Source organism: Diadema antillarum, unplaced genomic scaffold (genome assembly GCF_040938485.1).
Source record: "Diadema antillarum isolate AM-2024a unplaced genomic scaffold, OU_Dant_1.0 scf00000071, whole genome shotgun sequence".
NCBI lineage: Eukaryota > Metazoa > Echinodermata > Echinoidea > Diadematoida > Diadematidae > Diadema > Diadema antillarum.
The window spans coordinates 11,799,700-11,807,657 of NW_027270960.1; the positions used below are offsets into that span (position 1 = coordinate 11,799,700).

Below are 7,958 nucleotides of genomic sequence, written 5' to 3' on the forward strand. Positions count from 1 at the left end.
CGTGGAGCTCCAATCTCTTATTGCAGGCTAACCAAGTGCTGGTATTGCTGATAATTTATTGCGAATACCTTATAACAATACCCTCTAAAGTCATTCCATACATTATCCAGAATCATCATTTACTTCACTTATTTGTGTGTGCGAGCGAGCAAAAGCGAGCCAGCGCCTGAAGAAACATTCTCTTTTCATGTGTCTTGAATACATATGTTATTAATACCCAATAGATATCTCCCCGAAAAATATAAGTTCAAGGTGCAAAAATCCCTAACTTCTGGTCGGTGCAATATTTGTTACATGTTAACAGTTTTCTTTACATTAATTAAGGAATGACATGTGTGAAACAAAAAATTACTGGCAGCAACATCAGGAGAATTGCATAACAATTAAATGTGAGCGAGCAAGCTTGAAAATTTTGACATTTTACAGTCCCAAAACTGCTGTTTGTAGCTATATTTTTTTGCTTTGGAAATGAAGGGGGGGGGGGGGGAGTGCACAGGGCAATTACTGGCAGCAACATCAGGAAAATTGCAAAACAATTAAATACCACAAAAGTGGTATGACGCTGATGGGCTTCCGCCGTGCAAGCCAGTCCCACTTATTGTTCTGTTTCTGTTCTTGTGTTTGGATTGATAAAAACTTTATAGACTGATAGTAATATACAAATGATGCACAGGATAGAGTGCGTTAGTGGAGGCGTAGCGCACTCCAGGGTATTTACAATTGTGAAACATGCACTACATTGTAAATACCCGAAAGTGAGCTGCATCTCCACTACTGCCACGAAATAATCCTGTGCATCATTTGTTTTATAAAATGGGTCGAAAACTAACAGCATTTTTCACGTACCTTTGTGGGTCAAACCAGTCAGCTACATGTAGCACTTGCTCAAGAGAGTCGAGTCAAGCACGTCGCGCGCACTCGGAAATCCCGCACATGTAAGTACTGTATACATACGGCACATAATATGTTATGCACACAAGAAAGGCCGACCGGCAGCAGCCTGAACTAGAAGTTGTTTACAGGACTGACAGCGTGTATAGTAGCGCTCGACGCATTTGTAACAACTGAATGAGTGCGCACTGGTACTGCAGTGCAATGGTACTTAAGTAATCAAAGCCCACGTGACTCATTTCAGCGCTTCCTATTGGCTACGCTCTTGAACCCATTTTATAAAAGTTAAATAATACACTGTACAATCACAAATAAATACATGCTATGCACAGCATGATGTAGAACTATATGCATGAAAATCCATCCTTGCTGCAAGGATGGATGTAAATGCGTCAGTATCCACTGCGTGAATAACTATCTATCATTAGGGTAATAGTTTTTAAACGCGGAGAAACAATTATTCTGTTCTTGAATTCTGTTCCAGGGAAAGTCATCAGGAATGTGCTTAGAATGATTTTAAGTGGATAATGATGAACATGTATATTTGCTTATATGAGGATATTTAATGATGAAGTAAAATTCATGAATTAGATAACAAAAAGAGTGTTTAATGTCTATACTGGTAGACACCTACATGATTACTGGCGTGAGTGTCGCCAGGCGCGGCGGCGCGGCAATGCTTGAGTGCAGACGTGGCGACTGACACAGTCGCCACGTCTGCACTCACGCCAGTAATCGCTCGCATTTCAGCATTTGCATGGGTCGTTTGACATCGCATTTAAATCCATGATTTTAGATATGATGCCTCGAACCGATTTTGCTCAAATTTCGTGAGTAACTAGGAAACTTGTGAAGCTTTATGGACATAATCAAGCGAATTGCCGCAGTCCTTTCATTTTCGCGTTGCATTGCAAAAAAGCGTGGAGACTCCTTATAAGGGGTGCCCCGGGGGTTAGTTATAAGGGGGACGGGGTTACTTATAAGGGGGACGGGTTACTTATAAGGAGGGGCCCCCCTTGTGAGTGGGTTTCCCGAACTGATATGTGCACATTGATTACAAAAGTTCAATTAATTCATTGCAATCCTTTTAATTTAAAGTAGCCAGGCTAGCGATAGGTGATCAGTTGCAGAACTGATAAATTACTTGTACTTGCACGAGTGACAGAGTGTATTCAGGGAGGTAGGTCACCTCCTTGGTGTACTGGTCTATAGTACAGAGAGGGAGCTCTCAGCTCAGATCGAGCCGCCAGGCGCCGGGCTGCGCCGCCGGGCTGTAGCCGTGGCCGCGGCCGGTGCGATACCGAAATCTAATCTCGTACAATACCTTTCGCTTACTTCATAGACATATCTACTTACACACAGTCGTTTTGTGCCTTCTTGCTCAAAGTGTTGATACTGCCAGTGACCAGCATACCTACAGCAAGCATAATTTGGTAATACGACAGTCCCATAGTTGCTACGAGCGCTTTACGACGTCTGAAGCTGAAAGTCTGCTGAAAGCTGGATGTTTTAGCCTGTGAGGGTAGTGCAGTGCAAAGTGAACCTAGTGCTAGCTAGTGGTAGTCCAGTCGTGGGTTGGCAATGTAGGTCACATGACCTCCTGGTATTGTTGTGGGGTCTCGGGATGGATGCGTCACGCAAAATACATACACAGTGACTGTACTAGTAAACCGAGTGCCGATGCGTTTCGATCAAGAGCTGGAGTTCCAAGTTGCTATAAATTGTTCAAAGAGCTGTCAGTTTTCTATGGATGGACAAAAGAATTCCACAGGTGCATGTGTGACCTTAGTGATCGGGGATTGAAGCCGCCGTCTTTCTGAGCGATCGCCTGAATTGAAGATTCTTTTTAAACTCCTTAATGTCGGGTATATTTTGCTTGTTTAACCTTATTCATCAAATGACATGATATTTCACCTAATGATAAAACATATAAAACAAAAGTCAATCCCGTCCAGAAGTAGGCCCCCTATGTGCAAAAGTGTAAATCAGAGCTGTATCGTGTGAAAGTACAGCATTTGAAACTGTGGGACCTACTCTCCTGGAAACCGATTTTATCACTTTTCAGCTCATCCGACAATAAAACTGATATAGTAGGCCTATCCCCTTCAAAATGTAGGCCTAAATTACTTTAGGCCTACAAACAAATGGACAGGCCTATGTCAGATAAGTGCCCGGGCATGCCTAGTTGAGTAATTTTTGATTTATTTCATCATTTTTACGCAATTTCTATTCGCGCATGCCCGTGTCTTTATACCATTACACATCGCCCATCTTTTATAAGTTAGGGATGGCGTACCATCATAAAGACTGTGTCAAGAATCTTCCTTAGAAAGTGGCTGGTCATAATGCAATGAGACACAAAATATTGTCTTTCTATCTGCGAGGCAGTTGGCACATACTTCAAATATTTTTAGTGGCGGCTTAGTAGACTCCATTCCCTTAAACTTTTCATAGCATATTACTATGCTATATAATATGGCATATAATATATGCATATAGGCGGCGATTGGGGGAGAGGATTTGAAAAGCTTGATAGGTCTATTCCTATTTTTCCATTTTCCTAGCGTGTTTCTTATAGAGCTTGTATCTGTGAACCTGTTTTAAAAAAATGACATTTTCGGAGTGATCGAAAAAGTTTCAAATACATGTATTCCTGACCTGAGCATAATTGGTCAGAATAATTTTGCATAATGACATGCGTGTATTATTATGTGTGTATTATATATATATATATATATATATATATATATATATATATATATAATCATTATAATATATATATATATATATTCATTATAATATATATATATATATATATATATATATATATATATATAAACGATACCAATGATGCGGCAGGATAAGGCATAGGACGCCTATGGTTATCATTTCGGGTATAATCATTTGATTATCAGTGATTATTGACATTGACAAACAACCATTCTGATATGCGTGTCAATAACCACATGTACCTTATATCATTTTTGTATATAGGCGCTGCGTATTAGATGCATGATTAGTGCACATTATTTAGAGTCAATATCATGCACTATTCATATACGAGCAAGCATAATCTAGGGATAATCTATCCTCAATGAACTTTGAACGATGTCCTCCCGACAATGTCTCCGCAACAAGAATTTTGAACGGCGTGTGCTAAGCCACATAATTCTGCGAGATACGGAGACTAACGCAGGGTGCGACTTTTACTTCCACACATTCTGAGAACTATCAGAACTGTCATAACTGGCTTACCAGACACACATTAGAATGTGTGATCGCTTTTTGTCTTCAAAATCTCAGTCTTTGACTATACCTCAGATGGAAAGAAAACACGGCCTCGCTCTGCTACTTGCATGGATCGGTAGTGTGTTCTGTAACTCCGCTGCAGAAGGTAAATGTATCTCAATACTTCTCTGCATTCTAATAGCGTTATGAGGACTAAGCTAGATCTAATGATGGGGAGGATGGGCGCAAAGCAAAATAATTCACCAGAAAATCACCCAATTCGGAAAATACTTGTAAATACTTCGCATATAGAGGCTGGTACTCTTTTCAAAATTAAAATTCTGCACGCGTCTATAACTGCAAATCTAGTGAAAATACTATGCCTTTCTTTATGCCGTCATGCACAGCTCGTCAAAATGGCGGACGCGAAGCTCTTTTTCGTTGCATAATCAGAAATGACATTAATTGTAAATAACATTTCATGTATTTTCATAATATAAAATGTCGTCATCATAGTGTTATCAGAAGTAAAAAAAAAAAAAAAAAAAAAGTCAATTGCAATTAATGACTTTTTTATACCTGTGGCCGGAGGCATTATGTTTAAGCGCGGGTTGTCCGGCCGTCCGTCCTTCCGTCCGTAATCAATTTTGTGGACAGCCTACTGTAGATATTCTAATGAAACTTGGCATATGCATGAGTGGACAAAGTTGTGCCTGAGTGCACATGCCCAAGGTCAATGGTAAAGGTCAGATTCTTTAAATCTTACTATTTCCCTCATCTCTGTAACGGCAGAAGATATTTTCTTCAATCGTTGTGACGCCTTCATGTATTACCAGGGGGCATTTCATGAAGCGTTTTGGTCGGATATTTTTCTGACAAACTGTTACAAGCTACTGAAATCCTTGCATCTGATTGGCTGAGAGCAAATTTGTCCGACAACTTTGTCGGACAAAATGCTTCATGAAATGCCCCCTGATGAAGATTCTCTAGGGAAAATTTTGGGCCATGGGTTCAAAGGTCAAGTGAAGAGGCTAACATTTCATTTTTTTTCTCCATATCTCTGAAATGGCTCAAGGTCTCTTCATGAAACTATATTATCCGTTATACTGCCTGACAATGATTACCTTTCGAATTTCGGGATCATGGAGTCATCCGTCAAGGGTCAAAGGTCAGATTAAAATGCTAAAATTCTACTATCTAATGCCGAAAACACACTTTTTTCTCCATACCTTGGAGATTGCTCAATGTATAGACTCAATCAAACTAATTCTATAGGTATGCATGCATTGCCTGCATAATGATTCTGTGAGGAAAGGTGTTGGCATGGGGTCAAAGGGCAAGTGTCAAAGGTCAAGTGAAAATGCTCAAATTTCAGAATACTTGCTCTCTTAAAAAAAAAATAATCATCCATTCAAATGAAACCTAATTCAAGGAAAGTAGACACCCAATACATTTTCGACAAGCATGTCATTTATTCATTTTTTGCTAGTTATAGTCGAGACCTATTTCTGACGAGTGCACGTCACGAGACCGACACCCACGAGTCATACAGCCCACGAGTTGTACAGCTCACGAGTCATACAGCCCATGAGTTATACAGCTCACCAGTAATTCAACCCATGAGTTCGACACTAAGCTAACAAGTCCCACGAGACCGACTTAAGCCCCGTGTAGTATCTGTCGAACTCGTTGGCTGTTTTTACCTATAGTACCTATATAGTATATTTGCCTAATGTCGAACTCATGGGCTGTATGATTCGTGAGCTGTATGACTCATAAACATGTTTTTAATGTCGAACTCGTGGGCTTTATGACTCGTGGGTGTCAGTCTTGTTGGATTACCCAGGGACGAACATGCGAGGTGGAGTCATACCAGACGCCATATTCGACATTTCTAGTTTTTATTTATTTACTATTATGTCGGTCACCAGTCTCTTGCTCGATTTTTTTTCTCCCAAATTTGAGTATGTTGTAGCCAAAGAGTTTTCCCAAGTAACTGGTGGGGAGGAGAAAAATCTTTTTGGTTGTAGCTCAGACATCTTCCAAATCGCTAAAATAAGTGATCATTTTGATGACGTCACCAAACCGACAATTGTGATTAGATGCGCATGGCATAAAGTTTTTCCCGTTCATTTTCAAACTTTTTTTTTCATTCAGTTTGATAGTTGTAGTTCGGCACACTTTCTGACGGCACATTTACGAGAGGTTCGAGACATTTTATCAGCTAAACATGGGACAGAGCAAACCTTCCTGTGCATTGCTACCGGTGACTCGCTGAATAGAACGTCGACAGCAGAAATCTCCGTTCTGCCCATGATGTCAGGTTAGTGAAAAAGTTGCCAAATTTCTATATCTGAAGGATTTGTCTTGGGTATGTTTAATCAAATTTAAATCAACTTTTAATCAAAATTAAATAAATTACTTGTACTTGCACGAGTGACAGAGTGTATTCAGGGAGGTAGGTTACCTCCTTGGTGTACTGGTCTACAGTACAGAGAGGGTTTTCTTATTTTCACATACTACTTTGCATAGATTATCCAAATAAAGGGTTATTTGCATAGATGCAGAGTGTCTCTTTGGATGGAAAAAAAAATCCATCTCCCCCATATGGAACACGTGTTCCAAATAGGACATTAATGATATGAAATGCAGTGATCACCTTTGTTTTCGCCCTTAGCAAGTCTACTAATTGTAAACTTCAGGAAAACGTCAGAATTTAGGTCTCATCGCCGGACTAGTCATTGGGGTGCCTGCTGCCTTAACCGTCCTATTCCTCCTTGTTTGGAAGATTCTGCAAAAATATCATCCCGACTACCTACCGAGAAGAGGTTTGAGTCTATTTTTACATTTTTATCATCATTTATTCAATTCTTATCATATCAAATTGCAAAAACAGTCAATCTGCACTAACTAAAAACCCGTGAAATGGAGTGGCCTATGATGACTGTATAGCATGTTGTTAACACTCTTCGAATAGTATTCTACTTACATAGAACGGTGGTCATTGTGATAATCAGCCAAGTATATTGTGCTATAAAATCATAACATGTGCTATATCAACAAAACATGTGAGTAATGGAATGTGTAACAATACGGTTTAGTGAATCCTCTGATACTCAATGCAATTTGTAATAACATAATGATGTTTTATCGGGTACTGTGAAATTGAATTCTTTTTGGAAACAACCATGGCCAAATCAAGCATATTTTTATTATACACTTCAATTCACATTTTGCAGGATGTGGCTGGATTCCTTGTTGGCGGAGACCACGCAATGGAGAACCATCTTATGTGGAGGAGGAATTGATTATGAGTAAGCTGTACTTATGAGAAAAATTAACACAAATACTTTTTGCTTAAAAGGGAACTGTCATATGTTACTCTTTATATTGCCTAAAGAGAAGTGATTCTCATTTATTGCTTTGTTTTTGTAGGCCACAAAGTAAAAAAGAAAGATTCGTGAGTATAGTGCCTGAAAAGTTCACGTATAGTCTCAAAAATAATTGTTGTTGTTGTTTGTTTGTTTGTTTTTTGGGGGTGGGGAATCACGGGAAAGGTATGCAGCATAAAGACAACAAATTTATAGGAAACAGAAATTGTTCGTTCAAGGCAAAACCATTAGTTGAATTTTTAGCCGGAATAATATACAAAATAATGATGCACAGGACAGAGTGGATCGGTGAGAATGGGATGCGCGTGTGGAATATTGTTTAAATCCATCACGAGCGCAGCGAGTGGGTTTTAGACTCTTCCTAAGTTAAACGAGAACATCCAATTCTCGCTGATCCTCGAAATTGGCCTGTGTATCATTTGAGTTATAAAATGGGCCCGTAAATTC

At 39.5% G+C, this 7,958-nt stretch overlaps 1 long non-coding RNA gene across 1 annotated transcript; it reads left to right on the top strand.

The window, feature by feature from the left end:
• Positions 1-4,189: 4,189 nt before the first annotated feature.
• On the top strand, positions 4,190-6,942 carry LOC139716933 (uncharacterized). The gene is made up of 3 exons (XR_011709935.1): positions 4,190-4,285; positions 6,277-6,442; positions 6,822-6,942. It is a non-coding gene; the product is annotated as an uncharacterized lncRNA (long non-coding RNA).
• The last annotated feature ends 1,016 nt before the right edge of the window (positions 6,943-7,958 follow it).